Source organism: Ambystoma mexicanum, chromosome 6q (genome assembly GCF_040938575.1).
Source record: "Ambystoma mexicanum isolate Mex_15411 chromosome 6q, UKY_AmexF1_1, whole genome shotgun sequence".
Taxonomy (NCBI): Eukaryota; Metazoa; Chordata; class Amphibia; order Caudata; family Ambystomatidae; genus Ambystoma; species Ambystoma mexicanum.
The window spans coordinates 1,043,690,759-1,043,703,664 of NC_090937.1; positions in this window are offsets into that span (position 1 = coordinate 1,043,690,759).

Here is a 12,906-nt window from a genome sequence, read left to right on the forward strand (position 1 = left end):
GTAGCTAGAACAGCAAAACAGCTCAGCCAGGCTGTTGGATTTTGCGGTGGCCCTGGGAAGTTTAGGGTTTAAAATCAGGTTGCTTAAGATTCTGAAGGCCAGCTGAGAAGAGTTCAGCTTTTTTGGGTTAGGCCTCTCTGCTTCAAAGTTCTAGAGTCTGGTTCTAGAGTTAAGTTCTAGAGTCTGAAGTCTGGATCTTCCTGCAGGGTGCTTCGCCAAGAAATCGGTTGATGAGTGAAAAAGTGTGTGTTGTCTGTCCTCAGCAGTCCCTATTTATCCATATCCAAAGGGGGTGGGGAGGCTGATTATCTATGCCCAACCCTCTAAGGATCTGATAGGTCAGAGAATTTCCCCTCTCCTGATTTGAAACAGGAGCAGTGTGTCATGTGTCAGAGTAACACTGTGTTTATGGTCCAAAGGAAATCCCTCCCCTTTGCTTTTACTTAGGAAATCTATTCCCCCCAAAAAAACATATTTCCAAGATGCACAACTTGTTAATAATACATAATTACATGACAGATTGTTTAAGGTACATTGCTGTCCAGCTCTCATCTTCCTGCGAGCTTTAGTTCATAAATGACAACTTTTTCGCGCTTTTGGTGGGTTTCTCAATGTTAGTTCTGCACCAATTTTTATACATGCATACACATCCCATCTGGGCATATTCCTGTTATTTTTCCGGATTAGTCTTAAACTGTGAGCACATTTTTCATTTTAACAATCTCGAAGTTTCATATTTTTGTCAGTTCAGTACAATTTGCTATAAGCATTTTTCTAAAACATACATTTACTTCAATCCACATTTTCAGTCTGGCCCGCCTCCAAAGCTGGGCTGAGTCAGAGGGTCAAATGGCTTGCCTTCCTGCCAGAGCTGCTGTTGTCACCGAATTAGCATTTTCTATTCAGTTCAAGGAACCCATTGTTTCTTTCTCTGGGCAGCAGAGGAAATCTCCTCCCCTTCTGATTAACATGTCACTGCGAAATCCTCTCCTTTTGGTGGGAATGAACAAGGTTGGAGGTTCTCGGGGAAAGAAAGCATTTTGGAAGTTTTAACTAAATCAGGTTACCTTATGGTCAATTGTAACATAGTTCCTTGTGAAAATATTACATTTATAAATTTAAAATAAACCAACATTTATTTAATTCCATTCTTTTTCAACTTGAAATTCAAATGTGTGGCACTCCTATATGGCATTTGATGAAATCCCTTCTTTGACACATTTAACTTTGAAAACACAAGTTTCTCCTGTCAGATTTAAAGATCGCCAGAGTCTGTCGGAGGCGAGTAACGGTACTGCAATCATTTTGACAGATTTCTTTCCATCAAGTATCTTTAAAAGTGGATTTGGTTCTGATAGCATATGATTCTTGCTGACATTCTAATTGTATGGGTTCTTGAAGTAGCATTATGTGGAACACCCAACAAGGCGGTTGGATCTTCGGGGTGGTTTGTGAGCCATGATTTTTTCCAAATTTGACAACCAAGAAAACGGATTTCCAAACAGCTCTGTGTTTCTTTTGGCAATTAGCATTGCTTTTTCAAGTGGTGTCAGGCTACTTGTGGGTATCCCAATAGTGGGTTTCGGCAGTGGTCTCCTGTGCTCGCTAAGATAAGCAAAAGTGGATGGCAGCCTATTTTTCAGATTTTTACTGTGCAATTTTGGGTGATTTTTAGCGAGCAGCATGCTTTTCAGTGGCCATTTCTGAGGTTTCTGCTGCCAGCAATCCACCGTAATGTTGCAGGGCCTGGACCAGTGGGTTGAAACATCCCACAAGCCCCCCTCTTGTGATTGGTGTTGACCGTCCATCAATGGAAACTCGCAAGACTGGGATGTCAGCCTCATCTCTTCTGATTCCAAAAATGGCAAAGTTCTGCATCTTATCCTGATGTGAGTATTGAGCGATACTCCAGCCCCTCAGATCTTTGCCCCCAGTCCCTGGGTAATCCTCCTTGGTTTCTGTCTACATAGTTTATCTCTCTCTCTCCTATAGGTTATCTTTCCTAGGATGACCAAGCAAAAACATATTTGTAGATATTTCCCCACCACTATTAATGTAGTGGGGCGGACACATACATTTTGATAATCGGAACACTTTTGTATTATTGTATTTTATAGGCTATATGTGGAATATTTTATAGTTGGAATTGTATGGATCTTGAGTGGTCCCCTCTGGGGTTCCAGGAGACTCCTCCATTTGCTGCAGGGTGTGCCTCGGGTGGCAACACTTTAGTTGATTAATATGGACCCACTTATCTTCCCCTTCTGCCAAACTGCCTTTGGGGATGCGGATCTTGTAGGCGACTGAGATTTTGTCTACAATTTCAAAAGGACCCCTCCAGATAGGCAGAAATGTGCGTTGTTTGGCCTGGTTCCTTTGGAAATTGTATAACTATACCCGGTCTCCCACATTGTATTCTTTCCTGGTAGTCTTTAAGTCATAGTGGGTCTTCATGCTGTCGGCTGATCTTTCTAGATTTCGCTGAGCATAGGTAAAAGCATGTTGAAGGTGTTTTCTTAGATTTTCAACATACTCATGAGTTGTGGAGGCATTGATCAATGTCTGCTCTTGGGTCCTGTAGAGCAGATGCTGGGGAAGCACCATCCTGCGTCCAGTCATCAGCTCAAACGGTGACATTTTGGTTGCAGATGAAGGGGTAGATCTGATGGCCATTAGGACAAGAGGTAATCGAATATCCCAAGTTGGCACAGAATCTGCCACACACTTTTTTAATATGCTCACAATTGTTCTATTATATCTCTCTACTGCACCACTAGAGGCTGGCTGATAAGCAATGTGTAGCTTCCTTTTGACCCCAAGTATCTCCCACATCTTTGTCATTACTTTGCTGGTGAAATGGCTACCTCTGTCTGACTCAATCCTTTGGGGTAGTCCAAAACACGAAAAAATGTGGTTGATCATCAGGGCAGCTGCTGTTTCTGCCTTGCAGTTTGGGGCCGGGAGACATTGCACCCATTTAGTAAACGAGCATGTCACGGTCAACATGTACTTGTTCCCCTTACAGGAGCGATTCACAGGCCCAATGAAATCTACTTGCAAATCTGACCATGGCCGTGTCATCCCCCTCTTTTGGAGAGGCGCACGGTGTGTGAGGGATGTTGGCTGAAATTGTGCACACACAAGACACCCCTTCAAGTATTGGTCGAGGTCCTGCCCCATGTGTGGCCAGTATGCAACCTCTTTTAAGATTTCAAGTGTTGTATGAAACCCCCTATGACTGGCGGTGGCCGCATCATGGCCGTGACTTAACATCAGGCTTCGGAATGAGGTAGGAACCACCGGCTGATCATGGTCAGCTAGGGATTTCCTCACCAACAAACCGTCTTGGATTCGGAACATTTTTGGACATTTCATCAACACTCTGAGGTCCTCTTTCCCTATGTTATCGGTATCCGTCAGAGGAAAGTTCTCAGGGTCCTCAATGTGTTGATAAAACTTACCAATTATTGGATCCCCCTTCTGAGCCGTAATCAAATCAGCATCGGGGGGTCTCCTTACTCCATTGTGCAGTTGAGAGATCATTGTGAGCATTTGTCTGGGACCTAGTGATAGCAGTGACCTGGATTTCCCCCAACAGGGGCTCGATCTCTATTAGATCCCCTTGGATAGCCCCGGTTTTGGCCAGCTGATCGGCTAAGTCATTTCCAGTTTTGTCTGGTCCCTCTACTTCGGAATGACCCTTGAACTTTTTCCAGTATACGGTCATCCCATTCGAGATGACCAGATCATCAATGTTTTGAATTAATTTCCCATGTTTCAAGGCTTTGTTATTCGCACATAACATGCCTCTGGTTTTCCAATTAACCAGGTGCTCCACGAACCCGTTCCGTACATAATCTGAATCAGTGATTATGACCAGTTCGTGGAGTTGATGTTGGGCGGCAGTGAGGATGGCTTGATGCACAGCCATAAACTCTGCCAGACCTTGCGCGAGGTGTCTCTTCTTGTTTTGGCCATATCTGACCTCCACAGGAAAGCCTTGCATTGACAGAATCCAGGAAGTAATTTGGGAATTACTCACATTAGAGGCCCGGATTGTGTCACTTTGGAGATATTGCAGAGGCTGGTGTGGAGTCTCCACTATGATGCGTTCCCCCTGGATAAACGGGCGTTAATTCTTCAATGCCCACACCGTTGCCAGGAGTGCCTTCTCACAATCATTGAATTTTTCCTCCACCGAGGATAAAGTTTTACTCGCATAGAAGATTACTTTATTGACCTTGTCATGCTTTTGGTCTAATACTGCAGTCAAGCATATATTAGAGAACCCTGTCTCCAAGAAGAACTCCTTGTTTCTGACAGGGTAAGCTAGGCAAGGCGCTTGTGAGAGGCTTCTTTTGAGTTGTCAACTGCCTCGGCTTGTTCTGGACCCCATTCCCACTTGACCCCCCCCCCCCTTCAAAAGATGAATGAGGGGTCTGGTGATCTCTGCGTAGCCCTCAATTAACTTTCTGCTGTAATTAGTCAGTCCAAGGAGGCTCCTTAGTTCCCGCAGAGTTGTGGGATCTTTCAATTTCTGGAGTGCTTCCACTTTCTTTTCCTGGGGACAGAGACCCTGATGAGTAATCTCATGCCCCAAGAAATTTACACGGGTTCTACACCACTGTGCCTTTTGAAAGGAAGGTTTTGCTCCGGCAGCCCTCAACTGTGTCAGAAAATAACGGATCTCTGCTATGTGATCCTCCACAGTTGAGCTTTTGATGAGGACATCATCTACATAAGCCAGGTTACCCCTTTCACCCAGGTCGGGCCTGGCCTTATTTAGAAAAATGTTGAATTCATTGCCGGAGTTGAGGTATCCAAAGGGAGTCCGGGTCCATGTGTACTGCTGGCCCCCAAATGTAAAAGCCAGCTTGTATTGGTCCTCCCTACTGACAGGTACAGTCCAGTATCCATTGGCCAGGTCTATTCCAGTGAATACCTGTAACCCCTGGATCTGGGCCAGCCCTTGTTCAATGTAGGGAAGAGGCAATCGGGAAGTATGGACCCGTTTGTTGAGCTCCCTAAGGTCGGCGCAGTCTCTACACTGGCCGTTTGGCTTCAATATCTCCAGCACCGGATTATTGAAGGTGCTGTGGACTGGACTGATTATCCCACGGGACTCAAGGTTCTTAATTATTTCAGTAAGGGACTCCCTTGATGCGAGAGGCAAGCGATATTGCTTCACAAACACTGGAGTCATGCCAGGGTCCGTGGGAAATGTGTGGATGTAGGTGCGACCACAGTCGTATGAGTCCACAACAAAGAGATCCTGAAAATCCAAGAAAACTTTTTTCAACTTTTGCTTCGGCTCCAGAGTCTCACAGGCATCAGCTAGGTTGACACTCTCTTCAACCATCTGCATGAATCCTGAAAAGACTTCTGGTTTCGATATCTCAGCGGCCTCCTCCAGCTGGGTGGAGAAGTCCCTGGTCAAAGTACTGATATGGACTGGTGGCTTCACAGGTCACATCTTCCTTACCATAAGGGCAGGAAGTTCCCCCCCATGCCGGGTGAAGATCCTGTCTGGTGTTGTGTTGTCATCACGGTCCCTGTCAAAACAGTCCTTGGGGATTGGTCTTAACAGTTAATTTCCTAGATCTATGGAGAAATGTCGGTCATCAACCGCCATTCCAATAATGGTGCCTGCGGCTAGAGTGATACTCTTTAAGTCGCTGTTATCCATCTCTATTGGAATGGTTTCATGTCCTATATTCACTAGTGGTGTTGGGTTTACCCCCAACCCTTGCTGTTGGAGAGAAACATTTAGATGAATATAAGCATCATGGTTTTTCAATTTCTGTCCTCTTAACTTTCACTTCCAGGGAGAATTGTCGGGTCCTTTCTGGGATGGTGATTTCCTCTCCAATCTGAATTTCAACTGCATAAGGCAGCAACTGAGCTGACCTAAATGCTTTCTCTGGATTATCTGCTAATCGGGACCAAGCTTTGAAGTTTATTGGGTCAAAACTAATGGCGAAGCGATTGAGAATGTCACTGCCTAAGTAAAAGGCGGCAGTGACACCTCGCACGACCCAACAATTATGGACTATGCTCTTGTTGCCTTTGGGGATCTTGAGCATGCACCTGCTTGGCAGGAGATGTTTGGAATTTGGTGCTTCCAGACCCATTTCCTATTTGTCTATCAGTCTAAATGGCTGGATCTTTTGGGAGTTGGCGGAACATGGCTTCGCTGATGAAGCTCTTACCGTTGTTCACACACAATCTGGTGAGAACAGAGTCCTTCCCTTCATTTAACTGAACAGGAATGAACAACTGCTCTCCAATTTGCTGAATATCAGCCAGGCTCTGAGCTGATTTCTCATCTTTCTGGACAACAGGAGTGGGAATATCTGATTGGGGATTGGTAAAGAATTTCAGAGTGTTTCCTTCCAGTGTGGAATACCACCTTAGACTGGAAGGAAGGTTGATTTTCAGAAATGGAGAGGACCCCCCCCCCATTACCAGTTTGCTGTCCTACTGCTATTACTGTCAGGTCTGGAATTCGGTTGTTCTGGAAGTGAAATTCTACTTGGTCAGATTTTTGTTCAACCATGTGGCATGTGCCGTTTAAACTAACATGGTTGACGCTCTGTTTCAATTTTATTTGTCGGCTAGTCTGGGTCCAGAGGACCTTGTTTAGACAGTCTATTAGGGGTGACAATCTTCTCAGGAGGTCATTCCCTAGTAAACAAGGGGTGCCCTCTGGAGTCACAACTATGACCGAGTGCTTCACCTTGTGTCGGCCAATTTTAATGTCCAAATCCACAGTCCCCTCGACGGGAATTTCCTTCCTGTCAAAGTTCTGAAGTTGTCCAGGAAGAGAGGTGAGAGGAATTTGATATTTCTCCCCCCTTCCTGAATTCAGTTCATCAAAGGCCTTTTTGGACAGAAGGGTAGCTTGGGATACAGTGTCCACCAGTGCCAGATTTGTACCCTGCCCCTGTATTTGTACCGGGGCATAGTATCTTCCCTCCTTCTCCGCAAGGGGGCACAGATAATGCACGTTTTGGACAACTGGTGGGCTAGTTTTTTAGTTTTGGACATTGAGAGAAAAGAGACTTGGGCAGAATTCTGTGGGGAGCCTACGGAATCTGAAAGAAAAAGGTGGCAACTAGAGATGGGAGAAGTTTTGAGTTCCCCCTGGTTCTGGCCGCCCCCCCCCCCCTTCTTGGAGGCAGTCACCTGGGATTGGATGATGGGCGGCGCTAGCTCATTCCCCACATCTACCCAGTCTGGATTTGAATCCTTTGGGACCCATTTCTCTTTGGGAGGAGTTCCGCCATCTCTGAAGGAGAAGATGCTTTTCCCAGGATCCTCTGAGGACCACTCTCCTTCAAATTGGAAGATCTGTACCTCCTCCACAAAATGGGTCTGTTTGGAATCTTTGTTTCTCCTACCCCCTCTCTGCTCCTTGGGTGGCAGGCTTTCAGGGGCAGGAGATTTTGTTTCCGGTTCCTGGGTTTCCAGGGGCTTTTTAAAAGTGGGGAAGGAAGCTTCCTACAAGGCTTCACACCCCCCTTCCCCTTGTGCCTCCTCCCTGGGAACTGGTGGGTTGTCGGGGTGCTGCCCCGTCATTGTTCTGGAGCACCAGGTCCAGAGTTTGGGGCATTCTGTGCCGGCATGCCCATCTGAGGGTTCTGTTGAGCCCTCAGCATGCGACCCAGATCCTGTGCCATATTTTGCACCTGGCGCTGGGCTGATCCCGGGAAGGGTAGCTATCCCTTCTCTGGTAATAACCCGGGTTTGGCAAGATTTGGGTACCCCTCCACCCTTGGCCTCCCCTCTCCCGGATTAGGTGGTCTGGGCTCGGAAAGTTGGGGAAAGAAGGATGGATGATTTTGGGGTTGAAAGTTTTGTGGATACCTGGGGAAGAAGTTCTGTCCAGGATTTGGGGAATTTCTGCCCTCCTGGGGGAAGTGAGGAGGGAAGTTCCCTGGGTTAGGTGCCTGGTTGGATCCCCCCCCTTAGGCTGGAGGGGTCAACACATAACCCAGGATGGGTCTGTTCCCCTGGTAGCGGGGACTTACATAGTCAGGGGAATGAGGGATCCCATTGGTGGGACTATCTCCTTGGCTCCGTGTCTGTGACTGGCCCGAGGGCCTTCTTGGCTTGGGATTATTCTGTTGTGCAGGCAAGTTTTTAGGCCCCCCCATCTCCAAATCTAAAATGGGGGCAACCTTTACCTCTGCCACCTTAGCAGCAGCGGGGGGGGGGGTTGGTTGTTTTGGGGCTTTGTTTTTTAGTATTCTTGTTGTCTATGGGCTTTTGCACCTCATAGATCCGGGTGGCCTGTTCAATGACCCAGTCTAGTGATCTTTACTCATGAAAATCTCTCACTAGCTGGGTCATGATGTATTTTGGTAGAGTGTGGGAAAAAAGTGTTAACAAATTCTCGGCTGTCCGTGCGCACCCTTCTGGTAGTCTTTGCAAAGGCACGCTTTAACTCCTGCACAAATTCTTGTGTGGCCTGATCCTCCCCACGTTGCAAGTTGTAGGCTGCCTTGCGAGCCTCTTGGGGAATTCTGTGAACAGAAAAATGCTTTAGGATGGCCGCCCTATATGTGGACCCTCGTGAATGATTTTGGTCCTCCAGCCCCGCAAAGAAACTGGAGTATTCTGGGGAGAATGTCCATTTCACATACTGAATGCAGCTACTGCTGTCTTTCAAATGGAAAGTCTCCATCATTTGCTCAAAGAGCTCTAAATGTTCCCAAACAGAATACTTAGCGTTCTTATGATAAGGTGTGATGACGCTCCTTATTGCCTTAATTTGTTTTAAGGGGTCCTTAAGCAGGGCCCTTTTTGCCTTATTGGCCTTCTTGGTTCGGGTAACCCGGGTCCATTCATACTCTGACTCAGAGGCACTGCTTCCAGAGGTGTCGGTCTGGTCTTCCAGGTTCTCCCGGATTCTGTGAGCCTGGGAATGGCTGGCAGAATGTGGGGACCTAGTCTCCTGTGTCCTGGGGTGCTCAGAGGAGTCTTCTGATTCCTCCTTGACCCCAGGATTTGATGGGTACCCCCCACTGTCCTAACTGGGCAGAGGTTTTCAGTAGGCCCTTAGTGGGCCTACTCTCCTGGAGTTCCCCACTAATCTTCACAGTACTTGGGTGCCCATACCCGGGTGCCCGCCCATCCATACCTGGGAGGTGCTTGTCCATGAGTCCCATACTTCTGACTGGATAGTAATCTGCCATCCCCGTGGCCCTGGGCTCATGTGTGCCAGTGGACATGGGGGTGGCAGAGTCCTGGGACTGGGAGAGATGAAGCCCTCTGGTAGTAGGGTTCCTGAGGTTATGCTCGGGTGTTTCCCTTTCCCAGCGAACCTCATCTTTATCAGCCCCTGCTCCCTTTTGCATTGCCAGAACCTGAGCTTTCTGGTCCTCAATCAAGGCCTTACTAGTCTCTATCAGTCTCTCTTGCATGGCTATGTGTCTGAGGAGCCTGTCATTATTCTCACAGAGAGACTCATTTTCTCTGTGCTTCCTGGGTTGCTTTTGAGTACTGGGCCAGTCTTTGCTGCAGGAGGGTTACCTCCTGTGTCCTGTCCATACTGGCCTGCTCCTTCCTTGCCAGGGCATCTTCCACCCTCCTGGTGTGCTCTAACAAGGTTTGATGCTCTTTTTTGAGGTCACGCAGTCCCTGGAGGGCCAGGTGATTTTCTTCCAGTTTCCCTTTTAAGTGACAGACTTCCTGGCTAAGGAGTCCCTTTCCTGAGTAAGAGCCTGCCTCTGTGCCGCCAGGTCGTCCCTCTGTCTTTGAAGGGCAGCAGCTTTCTGGTGCTCTTCATAAAACTCTGCTGGGTATCCAGGTCTTTCAAAATCAATTTATTGCTCTCCTCTTTTTCTCTATCTAATTGGCTTTGCAGGGTGGCTACCTGCTTGGTGCATGCCCTGTTGAAATCTATCTGTTGCTCCAGTTTGTTTCTGGCTATGCAGTAGGGAGTCCAAACTTTCTTGGTACTCCTTCTGCAAGGCCACAATTCTGGTTTCCTGGTCTGCCTTTTCCTGCTGTAGGATACCCATGTCCTCTTTTATTCTAACTATATACTGCGTGCTTTCATTTTCTGACCCCTGGCTCTTCTGCAGCCTCTGCTCAGAAGCGTCCAGATCAGATTGGGCCTTGTCTAATGCCATCAGTTGCCTACTTGCCAGATCTTTGCCTTCAGCATATTGATCCTGTATGGCTCCAATAGACAAATATAGATATGCCGCTATCTTGGCAATCTTGTTTTGCTCATCCTTGGCCTTAGGGGCCATATATAGTTCGCTCAGGGCCACATGTAAGGGACCCTTGTCTCTCCATATATCTGAACATGTTGCAGTGATCTGTGGTGTGATTGCCTGCAACCACACATTCTGGTCCTGCTCAGTCCACTCACCTTTCACAAATAACGTATGTAAAAGGTGCTATCTTGATGTCTACCAATGTCGCCATTTTGGAAATGTTGATTTCCTTCCTGACTTACAGAAGTTTATTTTACTTTGCAAAACAGACCGTTTCCTTAGAGCGTTCCCTTTTTAGGGGTGCTTTTACAGTGTAACACAGCGTGTTAGCCCAACAGGATTTATGTATCCTATTAGTTAGCACACTATATTAAGCTGCACAAGTGGAAGGTCTAATCCAGAAATTCTGGCCACAAGCCCCCAATTTGTAAGTGATTTCAATTCGGCACTCCAATTAAGTCAATTCCTAGTATGGGATGCCCAATGGAAACCCTTATTTATATATTTGTATGTCAAAGTTTGTTTAATTCTGGACGATGCACCCTTAAGTAACGCCCCTCTCTTTGAATTCCCCCGGTCTCACTGAACCAAGAAATAGGTTTGTTTTGCAAATTAAAAGATTTATTTGAAGAATTGAACAATATATAGATTACACTTTTATGAATAATATCTGAATATCCCACATATGAACAATTATCAGCAATGGGTAATATTACAATATCAACAATCTCTTTAATCAATTAGGAGTAGGAATAGGAAGAATACTTTGTATGGGTTCAAGGAAATGCAGTGATATGAAAGAATGCAACACAGAAATAAACTTGATATGACTTCAATAAAAAGACAATATGATCACTCTTTCCCTTGTTACTACTCACTCCCCCCAACATGCAATATGAAGATATGGAATGGGGGCACACAGGTATCAGGAGTAACAATCAACAATGCAGTTCAATCCCAATTCCCCCCAACCAGCAGAGAGAAACGGGACTGATTTTAAACAGGTCAAAATGCTTTTAAATGTGATTTGCAATGAAAGGGAAAAATGCTAAAAATGATTTTAATTCGGTAAATGAGATTCAGGACTAGTGAGAGTTGCTTTGGATTGGTTCAGGTCAACACTGGCAATGATTGTAGAATGATTAGCAGAAGGAAAACGAAATTCAGAAGTTGAAAGCAAGAAACTGCTGTTTTACATAGAATGAAATAGAGCCAAATTGCAAATCGCAGCAACTTTTCTGCATGCAGAAAATGCGATTACAGAAAAACTATGAGGAATTGGAATGTCGTTTGAATGTTGGCTTCAAAATGACATTTAAACTTTGTTTCTAGGACGTACGGTTCAAAAGTTAGAGGTTTTGGTGAAGGTAGATTTTTCAGAAACAAAGTCAAGATTTCCAAAATGAAAGATGCGCTTTAAAGATTAGGAACCAAGATGGACTTATACTAAGGAGCTATGAAAGTACAAGATACCCAACGGGACAACCACCAGAACAGGATGCCTTCCACTCTGATTGTTGTGTGTCAGGACACTTGACTTTCTTCAAAAATATCAGCGCATAGATGATTATCGCTACAATTATCACAGACAATATAATGAGAAGAATTCAGGATGGACACACGATTCTATAATGCAGTTCTGGATCGGTTGAAATGTATTGAATAGGATTACTTTAAACTAAGAGATGACTATGGACAGTTCTATACTAAATACTCACTCCTATGGCTTTGGAATGGAATGGGCCCGACAAAGATCTGGTCAAGGGTTTGGACTTCACTCGCCACCGGACAGGTCTCAGGCACTGGGTTCTGCTCTCAGCAAGGCCCTCTGGTCTGCGTGGCCTCTTGGACTGGATCTGACGGGTTCTGGGTTACAACTCTGCTCTGTGGGTCTGGATCTTGGTTCTAGCACAGGGTTCTTAGCTAGAACAGCAAAACAGCTCAGCCAGGCTGTTGGATTATGCGGTGCCCCTTGGAAGTTTAAGGGTTAAAATCAGGTTGCTTAAGATTCTGAAGGCCAGCTGAGAAGAGTTCAGCTTTTTGGGTTAGGCCTCTCTGCTTCAAAGTTCTAGAGTCTGGTTCTAGATTCTGGATCTTCCTGCAGGGTGCTTCGCCAAGAAATCGGTTGATGAGTGAAAGTGTGTGTTGTCTGTCCTCAGCAGTCCCTATTTATCCATTTCCAAAGGGGGTGGGGAGGCTGATTATCTATGCCCAACCCTCTAAGGATCTGATAGGTCAGAGAATTTCCCCTCTCCTGATTTGAGACAGGAGCAGTGTGTCATATGTGTCAGAGTGACACTGTGTTTATGGTCCAAAGGAAAGCCCTCCCCTTTGCTTTTACTTAGGAAATCTATTTCCCCCCCAAAACATATTTCCAAGATGCACAACTTGTTAATAATACATAATTACATGACAGATTGTTTAAGGTACATTGCTGTCCAACTCTCATCTTCCTGCGAGCTTTAGTTAATAAATGACACATTTTTCGCACTTTTGGTGGGTTTCTCAATGTTAGTTCTGCACCAATTTTTATACATGCATACACATCCCATCTGGGCATATTCCTGTAATTTTACATGTTCCTAACATAAACACAATGGCTGGAATATGAATAATTTCCGATGTTCAGTCTCAGAACATCACACAGATTCCAGATTAGTCTTAAACTGTGAGCGAATTT